Source organism: Anomaloglossus baeobatrachus, chromosome 6 (genome assembly GCF_048569485.1).
Source record: "Anomaloglossus baeobatrachus isolate aAnoBae1 chromosome 6, aAnoBae1.hap1, whole genome shotgun sequence".
Classification (NCBI taxonomy): domain Eukaryota; kingdom Metazoa; phylum Chordata; class Amphibia; order Anura; family Aromobatidae; genus Anomaloglossus; species Anomaloglossus baeobatrachus.
This window is the reverse complement of record NC_134358.1, coordinates 552,236,584-552,252,808: the sequence shown is the minus strand read 5'-3', so window position 1 is coordinate 552,252,808 and position 16,225 is coordinate 552,236,584.

Sequence of the window (16,225 nt, the reverse complement as noted above, 5' to 3'; positions counted from 1 at the left end):
GATAGAGGGATAGATAGAGGGATGGATAGATAGATAGAGGGATAGATAGATAGATAGATAGATAGAGGGATAGATAGAGGGATAGATAGAGGGATAGATAGATAGAGGGATAGATAGATAGATAGAGGGATAGATAGATAGAGGGATAGATAGATAGATAGAGGGATAGATAGAGGGATAGATAGATAGATAGATAGATAGAGGGATAGATAGAGGGATAGATAGATAGAGAGATAGATAGATAGATAGATAGAGGGATAGATAGATAGAGGGATAGATAGATAGATAGAGGGATAGATATAGAGGGATGGATAGATAGATAGATAGATAGATAGATAGACCGCCCAAGCTTGTAGGTTTCTCCTTATGTAGTGTTGTACACAATATACAGACAAAAATAACCAGAAGGGAATCCTTTAGATGTAAACAAAAATTGTTGACAAAGGGGGTTAGAGGAGGTTGTGAAGAATTGTTCTGATAAAAAAGGTCAGAGGTGGATGCGAAGAATCTATGTGATGAAAGTAAAGAAGGATGTGAAGAATCGTTTTGGAAAAAGGCTCACGAGAGGACATGAAGAATCTTTCTAGTGAAAGAGGTCAGAAGGGGACGTGAAGAATCATTTTGATGTAGTGACTCAGAGGTGAATGTTAAGAATTGTACTAATAAAGTAGTCAAGGAAGAATGTGAGGAATCATTCTGCTAAAAGGTATTAGGAAGGATATGAGGAATTGTTCTGATGAAAGTATCAGAGGAGGATGTGAAGAATCATACTGATGAATGGATCAGATGAGTATGTGAAGAATCATTCTGATAAAAGAATCAGGATTGTGTGAAGAATTGTTAAGATGAATGCAGTCAGAGGAGGATGTGAAGGATTGTTCTGATGAAAGGAGTCAGAGGAGGAGTTAAAGAATCATTCCGATGCAAATGGTCATAAAAGGATCAAAAAAATCCTTCTGATAAAACTGCCAGAGAAGTATTGGAGAAATCTTATTGTTCTTTAGCATGAATATGGGATACCAGCACACCACCAATTCCAAATCCATAACAATCTAAGCGGAATAGCATGGAGAATAGTGGGCAAAAGATCCAAAGATTGTATCTCTGAGCGGTGGAATTACATTATCTCATCATATGTATACAGATTTTAATGGCACCAAGCTTTGGGGAGGGTCAGAATTTGTACAAACAGCATGGATTGAAGAACCCTTCTTGCCAGGTGTGAACAATTCAGGGAGTTAGAGGTGGAATAATGGGTCAGGGAAAGTTTTTCAGAACATTCTGAGTCCTCCAATATCTGTAGACAGGACCGGGGCAAGGAATAGACTGGGTAGGTGTCTGCCTAGGGCACTGCCTCATTATAAAGGGAGGGGAAACATACTCTTGCCATGCAATGCAAGCTCTTCCTTGTCTGCGCACAGATGCCTCTACACTATAAGGTGCATCGAATTCACTGTTGGGCTGCACCTGGTGTGGATGAAGAGGTGGGGCCAGGGGCTCTGGAAGGGCCCCAACATGGTCGTGGGTAAGGAACACACGTTGGTTCAATTCGGCTACTCCCTCTCCTCGAGAAAGGGGGAGGGATAGTTGGTGGTGGGGTTCCTGGTGGGGTATGTGGACTTTGTGTATGCATGCCATACTTCTGTTCAGTCCCTCTTTCGAACCAGGAACGTCTTCAGGGTGGGGACCATAGAGCCCAGCACCCCCTTATACGCCTCCCCTCTTTGTTTCTGGTTGTCCTCAACCAGACAGTACTGTAGAACACAATATACCTATAGCATATGACAAAAAATATCAACATCATTATTAATACTCCAACATTATCATTATCCGACATCAGTGTTGAAGTAACCAAAGCGTTTCTGACATGGTTCGTTCGGTCCCGGGGTTACTAACACTTGACCCGACAAGTCCTTAAGTCCTCCAAATTTTTCCTCCTTCCCTCTTGTGAATAGCAGTCCTAACCAGTGTCCGACAGCAGTAACACAGTCCATAAAGCTAGAGGCCGAGTCCATGGGACACAGGGCACAGTCCCTAATGATGGGTGTTTTACCCACAGTTTTGTTCACTGTCCTGCAATCCAGCAGGGGGCTGCGCAACATGTGCAAAACAAAACTGGGACGAGAAAAGACATACAAATTTTCAACGGCTCTGGGCAAAGTCCTTCAGAGAGCCGAGTCTCCTGACTTGTGTACCGCCACCGTGCTCGGCAGCCGATCCACTCGGATCCGGACTCGCTGGTGGCTCGAGGGTCTCCGGACCCAGGGGGTCTCGTGGTCACTTCAACCAAAGGAGGGGTTGTGGTTTGGGGACGTAGATGTACGGCTGGAGCCGTGTTTGAGTTCGTGACGCCACCCATGGGATGTGGTGAAGGTGGACACCACCGCTGCAGTTACGGGGCACCCGAGGGAGATGTTGCGCAGCAAGTTGTTAACCCCTCAGTGGGCAGGAATGGTGGCCAGGGGACCCGTTGGGGGTTGTTTGGGCGGTGCAGGGAGACGGGCGACCGAAGGGTGCTGGTGTACTCACTATGAGCAATCACACATGAGTCTCTGGTAAACCAAGATGATGGTGGTCGGTGCCCGCAGCCGGCTGCAGCCTGGTCCCCCACCCCGGCTGGTGGCCTCTGTCTTTCTCCCGCACCTTTGTAAACGTTGGACTACCTGAGCCTGAAACTTCAGGAGTCCGCTCCCCGGCTGGATGTGGCCGAAGGAGCCCTTTGCCCGTAGACCCTGGCCCGTGGTCTCTCTGACCGTGGCGGTGGCGTTTTATCCCCCTCGTTGGGCTGTTGTCTTCAGTCGGTACATTGGGTGGGACAGGACCTAGAGTCCTGGCCTCAATCAGTTAATTAGCTAGCCCCCAGTAGCTTCTGGACTTAGCTTCAGGGTCTGAGTACCCCCCTTTGTGCTCCGGTTTCCGAGTCTGTTCCCCGGGTCGGTAGCGGCGGGCCACAACCCTGTCCCGGTCCACCTCGGTTCCACCGAGCCGTCTTCCCGGCTCCTGCAGACAGAGGCCTCCGTCTGCCTCCTAGCCAAAGGCACCTGGGCTACGACCCCGGCACCTGTCAGTTCTACTTCAGGCCTGACACACAGGCCTCACCTCCACTCCTGAACTCTCAAACTGAACTGTTTTCTTTCTCCTGCCTCAGGCTATCAGGACTCCTTGGTGGGCGTCTTCCAACCACCTGGTCCCGCCCCCTGGTATGCCCATCAGTCCTGAGGGAGGTGACTAGGGTGTATATGGTTGGCTGTGTGTTACCTTTATGAGGGACAGGTGTAATGCGGGGCCCTATTTGTGACTACCTGGCCCGGCCAGGGTGTCACACTTGCCTTCCCCTTTTCAGGCCATGGAACAGTCCTGAACTGTCTCTGTGTAACGAGTACAACAATGGAAGAGTGTGACGACATGGACTCTCATGGGTTAAAGTTTCTTAAAATTCAACCAGACAGGATGATAGATTGTTTATAGACGGGGGATAAGTCCCTCATTGTTTTTACAAGACTCTTGTGGACTCATGTAATTGTGTTGGCCACTGAAAGCCAGACGTATTGTTTCTCCAGACTTTTCCAGTAATCATTGTATTGTAGTTGTGTATTGCTAATGTGATTACCTTAGTAGCCATTGTCTAGTCAGTGACTCCCAGACTACATGTATACCCTCAGTCTTTCTGTAGACATCATTTGGATGAACATTGTCCATGCAGCTTGAGATTCATCCAATGGGAGAAGCGCTCTTGTCCAACCAATCGATGAGGACGCAGTGTATCTAAGTGGAAGGCTGTGGCTATAAAAGGGACTTCTTTAAGCCACCAGGTTGTTGATGGATGCTGATGGATCCAGTCTAAGCTCTTTGGAGCTGACTAGAGGATCAGGATATCGTATGGCTTCAATCTAGGGACTCCGGTTCCGGTTGGAGACCATATCCACAGCCTAGGGATTTCGACTCCGGCTGCCAGGATTGTATCATCATACCAGGACTATCTAAGGAGGACACTCAGGTTGGGACAGTTCAGTCACCTGTTACAGACTTTGCAGACCTCAGCCAGCTTCCTAAATCTGGCATTATTCCTTTTTCAGTGGGTGCCCGCCAAAAGCGGGGTGCTGCTGGATTGGAGTAAATAGCCCTGGAGCCTCTGAGGCATGGACATTCTAAATCCCTGGTGAGCCAGCGGAAGGGTGAGACTCTGTTGCCTGTTACATTTGTGTGTTTTGCTGGTTATGTGTTATGTGCTGTTAATTGTTTGGGGATCCAATAAAGTCTAATTATTGTGGTTCCCTCACGCTGTGTTGTCTGAGTAGTGTTACGCCCACGGTTAAGGAGGCCGGCGTTCAGTTGGGATGAGCCCTGAGCCACGCTGTCTTTCTAAAGGCAGCGGGTTTCAGTGGACGAGAGCACCCACTGAGCCCCGTGTCTCCACAAAGAGCACGATAGATCCGGCCACGCACTCAACGATCATGGCCATGTTCACACCTATGTTTGCTTCCGGTCATCCACTCACATTAGAGTAGGTATATTCTGTTTGCAAGGTTAACCGTTATATATCTACTTGTAATAGCTGGGGCGACATGTTGTTGGAGCTGCACAGCTAGAAACTGCACAGCTAGAAACTGCAGTGTTCGTTAAACTATACCATTGCTGCATTACATTCCCCGTTGACTTACATACAGTGCCTACAAGTAGTATTCAACCCCCTGCAGATTTAGCAGGTTTACACATTCGGAATTAACTTGGCATTGTGACATTTGGACTGTAGATCAGCCTGGAAGTGTGAAATGCACTGCAGCAAATAAGAATGTTATTTCTTTTTTTATTTTTTTTTTTTAAATTGTGAAAAGTTTATTCAGAGGGTCATTTATTATTCAACCCCTCAAACCACAAGAATTCTGTTTGGTTCCCCTAAAGTATTAAGAAGTATTTCAGGCACAAAGAACAATGAGCTTCACATGTTTGGATTAATTATCTCTTTTTCCAGCCTTTTCTGACTAATTAAGACCCTCCCCAAACTTGTGAACAGCACTCATACTTGGTCAACATGGGAAAGACAAAGGAGCATTCCAAGGCCATCAGAGACAAGATCGTGGAGGGTCACAAGGCTGGCGAGGGGTACAAAACCCTTTCCAAGGAGTTGGGCCTACCTGTCTCCACTGTTGGGAGCATCATCCGGAAGTGGAAGGCTTATGGAACTACTGTTAGCCTTCCACGGCCTGGACAGCCTTTGAAAGTTTCCACCCGTGCCGAGCCCAGGCTTGTCCGAAGAGTCAAGGCTAACCCAAGGACAACAAGGAAGGAGCTCCGGGAAGATCTCATGGCAGTGGGGACATTGGTTTCAGTCAATACCATAAGTAACGTACTCCACCGCAATGGTCTCCGTTCCAGACGAGCCCGTAAGGTACCTTTACTTTCAAAGCGTCATGTCAAGGCTCGTCTACAGTTTGCTCATGATCACTTGGAGGACTCTGAGACAGACTGGTTCAAGGTTCTCTGGTCTGATGAGACCAAGATCGAGATCTTTGGTGCCAACCACACACGTGACGTTTGGAGACTGGATGGCACTGTATACGACCCCAAGAAAACCATCCCTACAGTCAAGCATGGTGGTGGCAGCATCATGCTGTGGGGCTCTTTCTCAGCCAAGGGGCCTGGCCATCTGGTCCGCATCCATGGGAAGATGGATAGCACGGCCTACCTGGAGATTTTGGCCAAGAACCTCTGTCGCGGGCGGAGGAGGGGACGCCGCGCTCTCCCTACTGCTCGGGTCCGGCTGCTGCGGCCTGCTACTGCTCAGTGGCTCGAGCGATGAGCCGGATCCCGGGGACTCTAGCGGCTCTCCTCGCCCGTGAGTGAAAGGGGATTGGGTTTTGGGATGAAGTCTATTGTCCGTGACGCCACCCACGGTTGTGGTGATTGGGACACCACCGCTGCTCTGGACGAGGATCCCGGGAGTGATGGTATGGAGCAGCTAGATGTTAGTTCTCCCCTCCGTGGGTAGGGGGTTGGTTGTCCCGGGGCCCGGTGATGGGGTAAGCAGGGAGCAGGGCGCAGTGCTGCAGTGCGGTGCCCGAGGGCACGGGTGTACTCACAAGTAAGTCACACGGAGTCACTGCTAAACTAGGAATTGCCGGTGTCCGCAGCCTTCGGTACGGGGGTGTTAGTGTCCCACACACGGTGCAGCAGCCCTTGTTCTTTCCCTGCAGCCAGGTGCCTTTCTCTCCACTCTCTTCCTCTTTCTCCTCAGCCGGGAACGGGAAATCCACTCCCCTGTAGTGATCCGGGTACCCAGGTACCGAGGGGCCACCGCCCTGCTCCGGCTACCTCTGGCCCCTTCCTCACTACAGCCTGTCCCGGCCCTCTCGGAGCACGCTTCACTATCAGCCTGGGAGCTACAACTCCAGGCTCCTCTTCTGTCTCCTCTCCACACACTCTCTGCTCCAGCCCCTCCCCTCTGCTCTGCTTTTCTCTTACCCTGGGGGATGTGGTTTGTCTTGCTGCACCGGTGTGAGATCAGATTACCAAGGAGGATTAACTCTTTCTGTGACAACCTGGCTGTGCCAGGGCGTCACACCTCCGCTCCTCCATCAAGGATCTTAAGATGGGTTGTCATTTCATCTTCCAACAAGACAACGACCCAAAGCACACAGCCAAGAAAACCAAGGCCTGGTTCAAGAGGGAAAAAATCAAGGTGTTGCAGTGGCCTAGTCAGTTTCCTGACCTTAACCCAATTGAAAACTTGTGGAAGGAGCTCAAGATTAAAGTCCACATGAGACACCCAAAGAACCTAGATAACTTGGAGAAGATCTGCATGGAGGAGTGGGCCAAGATAACTCCAGAGACCTGTGCCGGCCTGATCAGGTCATATAAAAGACGATTATTAGCTGTAATTGCAAACAAGGGTTATTCCACAAAATATTAAACCTAGGGGTTGAATAATAATAATTGACCCACACTTTTATGTTGAAAATTTATTAAAATTTAACTGAGCAACATAACTTGTTGGTTTGTAAGATTTATGCATCTGTTAATAAATCCTGCTCTTGTTTGAAGTTTGCAGGCTCTAACTTATTTGCATCTTATCAAACCTGCTAAATCTGCATGGGGTTGAATACTACTTGTAGGCACTGTATACATAAATTCCCTGCCTAAAAATGAAACTGCTCCCATGTTTCTGCACCTCATCTTGTGTACCCTAATTGAACTCTGCACAGTGGTGGTCCCTCGGCCATCACTTCACGTGATGATGCAAGTAGGGTGCGGCTTCCAAGATGGAGGCAGCTGACAGCAACAGCGGGAATGCTTTCGTAAATGCTGATGCTATTGCTAATGGGGGTGCTGTAGGCAATGGTGAAACGCCTGCAAGGACCCTTCCGATGGCCACCATGTTTAACGTGCTACCCAAATTTGATGGTAATTATATGCCACTGTCAGACTGGGTGCCCTGGCTACAGGGTGCCATGAATATGTATAATATCAGCCCAGACCTAGAAGTGGACATTGATTTGACTGCCTTGGAGGGGGAAGCTCGTAGAAATGTGGCGCCCTGGCCTAGCCAGGTTGTCACAGATAACACTCACACACCCTCACCCCCATTAGACAGTGACACCAGCCAAACACAAAACCTTTGTTGACTCCCTCCAGGGTCTGATGTCCACACCAGGTGGGCCGCGGAGCCAAGTGGTTGGCCTCACCCACCGAGGAGTTCACAGGCCTGGAGGCGGGAAAAGTGACAGAACAGTTGAGGAGTTAGAGTGAGGAGGTTGAAGTGAGAGGAGCAAGCACTTGGGTGTCTGGGTTTGTGGCCCAGGCACTGACAGCAAGGTTGGCAGACGGTGGTGGCCGTCTGCAGGAGTGGTGAAGCAACGCGGAACCGCAGGACCGGGGTCGGGCGTTGGCCCGCCGGTACCGACCGGGGAGCGAAGTGAAGCCATCACACACAGGCAGGTCCATCGGACCCCGACCAGGCTTGGAGCCGCCAATAGTCAAATCCGAATGTGACCGGAACCCCAGGGGTTTCCTAACAGCCAAAGACTCGATAGAAGGCAACCGCCCACACTGTGAGGGTATACAGCTACCGCCTAAGGCTAGAGACCCAAGGGCCAGCGCCTGCGGGCAATCGGGTTCCTCCGGCATCCATCCACCGGGGAGCCGACTACCGTTGGGGATCCATAGTAGTCAAACAAGTACATCAAGGTGTAGGGAAAGACAGCTGCCATCACCTGTCCGGGGAGAGACACTGCAGCCGGGTGCGGGACCCGTCCATCCAGCCGTTTGGTTTACCGAGGACTTTGTGCATCTCTTACTGAGTGAGTACACCCGTGCCATCCGGCACCGCGCTGCGCTGTCCCTGCGACCCTGCACCTCAGCAAACCTGCCTCTGTCGCGGGCGGGGAGGAGGGTGTCAGCACACCGCGCTCACCCCTTCTGCTCGGGTCCGGCAGCTGCTCAGTGGTGGCTCGAGCGGTGGGCCGGATCCCGGGGTTTCTCGAGCGGCACTCCTCGCCCGTGAGTGAAAGGGGGGTTGTTTGGGGTGTTGGGATAATGTCCGTGACGCCACCCACGGTTGTGGTGATGTGTGGCACCACCGCTGCTCAATGCGGGGATCCCGGGGATGGTGATGGGGAGCAGCCAGGTGTTGTGTTGCCCCTCCGTGGGTAGGGGTTGGTGATCCCGGGGCCCGGTGATGGCTTGTGAGGTGCAGGGCCTGGTGGGCGCAGGGACGCGGGGGCAGCGCTGTGCCTTGCGGCACTATGGTACTCACTCAGCCTGAGACTTGGACACAGTTTGTACGGTAAACCAAACGGCTGGTAGGACGGTCCCACAGACGGCTGCTTTGCTTCCCCGGTAGGTGACGGTGATGTCCCTCTTCCTTGCACCTGTATGTACGGATGGTTGCGATGGGTCCCCACCGGTAACCCGCTCCCCGGCTTCAAGCTGGGCCGGAGGAGCACTACACTTTGCCCGCAGGCGCTGGCCCTCAGAGACTGGTGCCCTGGTGGTGGCGGTGCCTCTGTTGTACAGGTTGGACTGTTGCCTTCTATCGGGACTTGGTTGTTGGGGGAATCTACGTCCCCTTCACTGACGGATTCGGCAAGTTTGGCGACTCCTAGCCTTGCCGGGGTCCGAGAGGCCCCTGCCCTGGTGCTGACTGTCTTTCGGAACACTGCTCCAGACCACCGGGCACACAGCCAACGGGGTCCTTCCAGGAACCTCCAAACGGTCCCCCTCCGGACAGTCACCGCCGTCGCTGACCTTGCTGTTCTAGCCCTACACAAAGCTGGGCTCTCAGGCTTACTCACTCTCTGCTCTGTCACCACTTCTTGCTTTCCTCCTTTTCCACTTTTCTTTCCTTCTCTGTTAACTCTCACTTTAGCTCCTCACACTTGCCCTGCCTGGGCCTTCTGCCTGGTAACTTCCTGCCTCCAGAGTTGTGAGCTCCTTGGTGGGCGGAGCCAACCGCCTGGCCCACCCCCTGGTGTGCATCAACAGACTCCTGGAGGAAGGCAACAAGGATTTCTGGTTAGCAGATGTGCCTACCTGGAGTGTGGGGTGTGGTGGTGTTGTGACCTGTGTCCCCTGGCTTGCCCAGGGCGACACATTCCCCCTTAGCAAAACGCAGACCGTCCGCGGGCTGCCGTCCTACACCGGTTTTATTTTTCTGCAAAAGGGATAACAGGGTTAAACACAACATAAATGACATTTTTAATAACTTCTTCCCAAGACGGGAGGCACATTTACTTTTAACGTTTCAACGGTATACGGTTACGGTTTCCGCTCTCTCCCACCCAAGTAACCTGGCCCTGATGCTGCCCCTAAAACCCAGGCAGCACCCCTTGACCCACAGTCCAGCACACGGTACCCGAGCGGGATCTGTCCTTCCCTCCAGAGGGTAGCCACCGGTTCCTTTGGTGGCTGGGCCCTGGCCTGCTCTGCTCAGGGCCCTCCCTCCAACCTGCCTCTCCGGAGGCGGCCTGCGGAAACGGTAACGGTACCCAACATATTTACAAGCCACTAACGTTTGTGGTTGCCCTGCAGAGTTCACGGGCTTGTCCATGGCTAGTTCCCATGCATTTTTAAACGTTAAACGGTCCCCACGGGGACAACGGTGCCGGCTCCAGCCGGTTGCAAATCACACGGTGAATCAGGTGAAAACTCGGATAATCATTTTTCATCATTCTTTTGCAAACTTTCAAACTTTTTCAAACAAGCAACAACACTCTTTTACATTTGCGAACCCCTTTTACTCATAGAACGGTCTCCCTGTACCTAAGTGGGGGTCTACCTAGGTTGGAACGGGTGGACCTTCGGAGCCCGGTGTCAGTGTTGCTAGACAGTGGGGTAGAGGGAACAATCGGTTCCTCCTCCCTGCTATAGTGTGGAGCAGGCGGAGGTGTAGGGGGGTTGGGTACAGGTTCATCCCTGGGCACTGGCACTGGTTCTAGCTCACGGTTAACCGCTTCCACTACTTCTTCATCCACGGGTTGTGGGAACAGTATCACTGGAAGTATCACCGCGCCGTTCTGTGTAGGCCAGTTTGCTGGGAAGTCACCCATCACAGTGTGGATTACCTCTGCCGCCTTTTCCACTGGTGGAGGAACCGGTACTTCAGCCTCTGCCTTCAACGCTGGGGGGCATTTTTTTAGATGGTCCCGAGAAACGGTGGCCAGGGTACCCCCTTGGTCGCGACTGATCTGGTAGGTCTTCCCATCGCCCCACTCTGTGGGTTGTATGTCGTAAGGGACTTGCTCCCACTGATCATCCAGCTTGTGGGCTTTTCTCTTCCGTTTCAGCACCACATCTCCTGGCTGGAAAGGACCTGCGGGCGCCTTCTGGTTGAACCGGTGCTCTTGCTGCTCTCGACTTCGACTGAGGTTTTTCTCCACATACTCCTGGATTTGCCGGTACTGTGCTCTCCTTCGAGTTTCCCACTCCGCCGTTGAAGGGAGTGCCTCCGGAGCTTCCAACCCCATCTCCAGGTCCACCGGCAGGCGGCCAGGCCGAGCCCTCATCAAATACGCTGGGGTGCATTTCGTTGAGCTGGACGGAATGTTATTGTACATGTTGACCAAGTCAGGTAGCTTTTCCGGCCATATGTTCCGTTCTTCCAGCGGTAACGTCTTGAGGAGTCCCAGGACCAAGTGGTTCATTTTCTCGCACATGCCGTTGGTTTGAGCGTGGTACGGGGTGGTCCGAATCTTCTTGCAGCCGTACAACTGGCAGAATTCGTGAAACACTTCTGCTTCAAAAGCCGGGCCTTGGTCTGTCAGTACCTTCTCGGGGTACCCATGGGGTCGGCAGAAATAAGCCTGGAACGCTCGAGCAGCGGTTCGACCAGTTAGGTCCTTAACGGGGACTACCACCATAAATCTTGAATAGTGGTCTACCATGGTCAATGCATAGGTGTACCCACTTCGGCTAGGGGTGAGCTTGACATGGTCCAGGGCGACCAGCTCCAGCGGCTGATGGGTGACAATGGGATGTAATGGTGCCCTCTGGCTAGTCTCGTCCTTTCTCCTCAGTGTACAAGGACCGCACTCTCGGCACCAGGCTTCCACCGATTCCCGCATCCCACTCCAATAGAACCGCTCCCTCAACAGCATCTCCAGCTTTTTCCACCCGAAGTGGCCAGCACCATCATGGTATGCCCGCAGGACAGTAGCGACCTCAGCTTGAGGAACGATCAACTGGCATATTTTCTCATGGGTTTTTGGGTTGATCAGCTCACGGCACAGCCTCCCTTGGTGTAGGTAGAGCCGTTTTCGCTCTTTCCACAAGCGTTGGGCTTCGGCTGGAGCGCTAGGGTCCATTCCCATGGCGCCTTGTTCCACCAGAGTCTTGACAAGGCGGACAGCCGGCGCTTGGTCCTGGGCGTCCTGCCACTCTTGACTGGGCCGCGGGTCCAGATCCACCCTTTGCTGACATACTTGTACCCTCTCAGTAGGCGGCTGGTGGAACGCAGGCAACTCAATCTCCTCGAGGTCGTCAACCTCACACCCCTCTTCTGACAAATGGGGCATCCGGGAGAGTGCATCTGCATTGATGTTGACACGACCAGCTCGGTACTTTATGGTGAAATCATAGTTGGCTAACCGGGCTACCCACCGCTGCTCCAGCGCGCCCAACTTGGCCGTGTTCAGGTGAGTCAGTGGATTGTTGTCCGTAAATGCGGTGAACTTTGCTGCCGCCAAATAGTGCCGGAACCGCTCCGTGATAGCCCACACCAACGCCAGTAGCTCGAGCTTGAAAGAGCTATAGTTCTCAGGGTTCCTTTCGGTCGGCCGGAGTTTTCGGCTGGCGTAGGCAATCACCTTCTCCTTTCCATCCTGGACCTGGGAGAGGACCGCTCCTAGCCCCACGTTACTGGCGTCCGTGTGGAGGATGAATGGGCGCCCGTAGTCAGGGTACGCCAGGACCTCTTCTCCGGTCAGGGCCGCCTTCAGCTGGCCAAAGGACTCCTCATGCTTGTCCTCCCACAACAGTGGGGCTCCGACGGGTTTACCACCTTTGGTCTGTCCCACGAGGAGATCTTGCATGGGGGCGGCCATCTTCGTGTACCCCTTTATAAAGCGCCGATAGTACCCCACCAGACCCAGAAACTGCCTTACTTCCCTCACTGTAGTGGGCCTCGGCCAGCTTTGGATGGCAGTGATCTTCTCAGGGTCGGGGGCGACACCATCCGCACTCACCACATGCCCTAGATATTGCACCCTGGGTTTCAGCAGGTGGCATTTTGAGGGCTTCAACTTCATCCCGTACTTGGCAAGGGACGCGAACACCTCGGCCAGGTGCTCCAGATGGGCTTCATACGTCTGGGAATAAACAATCACATCATCCAAATACAGCAGGACGGTCTCGAAGTTTAAATGTCCCAGACAGCACTCCATCAGCCGTTGGAAGGTCCCGGGGGCATTGCACAGCCCAAACGGCATGCTATTGAATTCACAGAGCCCCATCGGGGTGGTGAAGGCGGTCTTCTCCCGGTCCTCTGGGGCCACGGCCACTTGCCAGTATCCGCTGGTGAGGTCAAGGGTCGAGAAGTAGTTTGCAGTTCTTAGTGCAGCCAAAGATTCTTCAATACGAGGCAATGGATAGGCATCTTTATGGGTTATCTGGTTGATCTTCCGGTAGTCCACACACATCCGCATGGTACCATCCTTTTTCTTGACCAGTACCAACGGAGCGGCCCAGGGACTACAACTGTCCCGAATAACCCCTGCCTCCTTCATATTCCTCAACATATCTTTGGCACACTGGTAATGTGCAGGGGAATAGGTCTATACCTCTCTTTGATGGGGGGATGTTCACCCGTAGGAATGTGGTGTTGGACCCCCTTGATCTGCCCAAAGTCTAGGGGGTGCTTACTGAAAACCTGTTCGTACTCCTGCACCACCCTGTGTACCCCTGCCCTGTGATGTGTAGGGGTATCATCAGTGCCCACATGTAGCTGTTGGTGCCACTCCTTTGTGTCCCCCTGGGGTGGGGAAGTGCTGGTGGTAGGTGGGAGTGTGGATGGACTGGCTTCCTGGATAGTGTGAGGGTCCAGGGTGAGCAGCTTGGCAATGGTGGCATACCGGGGGAGCCTGACTTCTTCCTCCCCACAGTTCAACACTCTCACAGGCACTCTCCCTTTCTTCACATCTACCACCCCTCGGGCGGCTACTACAGTGGGCCAGTGCTCGGAAGGCATGGGCTCCATCATCGCAGGGTAGTCACGCCCCTGAGGCCCTACTGCTGCCCTACACCAGATCATCATCTCACTCCTAGGGGGCACAGTCAATGGAGCAACATCCATCACTCGCACTCCACCAATCTCCCCTCCGGTTGAGCTTACATGCTGGCGGTACATCAGGGCGCGGATCTCACGCTGCACAGCCCTCTGCCGGCTCCCCGCCGCCGTGGCGGCTAGCTGTTGCAATAGGTTCAACACATCAGCCATGCAGTGTTCCATCACATTGGTTCCCAGCACTATTTTCGGGTTATGATCACTAGGTTCATTCATGATCACAATCATACCCTGGTGTTGCAGTTCAGCTTGCCCCACTGTCATAGCCACTTGTTTATACCCCACCTGGGTCAATGGAAGTCCATTAGCGGCAATCAAATTTATACTATTGTCTGGAGGCGCCAGCTCGTCTGTGGCCCAATATCGCTGATACAACGTGTACGGTATGGTAGTTACCTGTGATCCTGTGTCCAAGAGAGCCATCACGGGTATGCCGTCCACAGCCACGGGGATGATGGGGCGGGCCCCGACATATCGGTCTCGCCAGTCCGGGGGGCCACGGTGTTCTACTCCTGAGGATTGGCCCGGGGCCCCAGGGGTTGCTCGTTTAACGGGCACTGTCGGTAATAATGGCCCGGCTTACGGCACTTGTAGCAGATTGGAGGTCTGCTCCGCGGGTTGTTAGCGCTTCTCCGCTGCATCCAGGGAACATCTTCGGGACTGTCAGCAAGCTGTATCTGTGCTGGAGGCTGGGATCTGGTCAGAGGTTGTAGCGCAGCAAGGATCTTGGCAAGGTCTCCGTCCAGGCGACGGACCTGGGCTGCCAGTTCTTCCACTGTGCTGCTCGAGGCTGCAGGTATTAAGGAGGTTGGTTTGGCTGGGGCCGCCACAACGGGAGCTGTCTCAACGGGCCACGGGACGGGTTCCAGAGCTTCAGCAGCTGGGGGCTGTAGTGCTTTGATAGCCCGCTCCTTTAACACAGCAAACTCCACATCAGGGTGTTCCAGGGCCCACAGCCGGAGTTGTTTACGATCCTCAGGGGACCTCATCCCCTGCGCAAATTGCTCCACTAACATCTTGTTGCTATCCGCCTCATTAATAGAGTTCACCCGCTTCAGCGTGCGGAGGGCGGTCTGCAGACGTAGAGCATAGTCCCGAATGCTATCCCCAGCTCGTTGCTGGCACTGGTAAAACTGCATCCTCAGCTCAGCTTCAGTCCGGGTCTCGAAGGCAGTCTGTAGCTTCTCGAAGATGGTGGCTACAGAGAGCCGGTCCCCCTCGGCCCAGGTCTCCGCTTCCTGCTCCGCCGCACCGGTTAACTGGCCTAGCACTATCGCTGCACGTTGCTTATCAGTCAGGGGGTACAGCTCTAGCAACGGGTTAAGCTTTTTCCGGAAGGCCTGTAAGGCATCCGGTTTCCCGTCATACTGCGGTAGCCAGGCAGCTCCGGGCGCATAGGGCAAGGAAAACGGCATGACCTGAGCAAGCGCGGGGGCCGCGGCACCTCCCGCCGGTACGGCCGGGACCTGGGCAGGCCCATTCCCATCCGCGGGTGCCGCTGCGGCTGCGACCACCGCTCCTCCAGCGGCTCCGTCGGGCGCAGACATCTTGTTTCCGTCCCCCTTAGCTCTTTCCGGCCCCTCCTCTCTCGGGGCGGGGTTTTGGCCTTCGCGCCTCTACTGCTCGAGAAGACGCTCGAGCGGGAACTTTTCGCGCCAAAGATGGCGGCTTCTGAAATTTTTCTGCCGGATACCTCCGGCGGTAACAAGGCGCACCTCTACCAGACGGCAGAGCGGTAAGATCCTGTTCGTGACGCCAAGTTGTCGCGGGCGGGGAGGAGGGTGTCAGCACACCGCGCTCACCCCTTCTGCTCGGGTCCGGCAGCTGCTCAGTGGTGGCTCGAGCGGTGGGCCGGATCCCGGGGTTTCTCGAGCGGCACTCCTCGCCCGTGAGTGAAAGGGGGGTTGTTTCGGGTGTTGGGATAATGTCCGTGACGCCACCCACGGTTGTGGTGATGTGTGGCACCACCGCTGCTCAATGCGGGGATCCCGGGGATGGTGATGGGGAGCAGCCAGGTGTTGTGTTGCCCCTCCGTGGGTAGGGGTTGGTGATCCCGGGGCCCGGTGATGGCTTGTGAGGTGCAGGGCCTGGTGGGCGCAGGGACGCGGGGGCAGCGCTGTGCCTTGCGGCACTATGGTACTCACTCAACCTGAGACTTGGACACAGTTTGTACGGTAAACCAAACGGCTGGTAGGACGGTCCCACAGACGGCTGCTTTGCTTCCCTGGTAGGTGACGGTGATGTCCCTCTTCCTTGCACCTGTATGTACGGATGGTTGCGATGGGTCCCCACCGGTAACCCGCTCCCCGGCTTCAAGCTGGGCCGGAGGAGCACTACACTTTGCCCGCAGGCGCTGGCCCTCAGAGACTGGTGCCCTGGCGGTGGCGGTGCCTCTGTTGTACAGGTTGGACTGTTGCCTTCTATCGGGACTTGGTTGTTGGGGGAATCTAC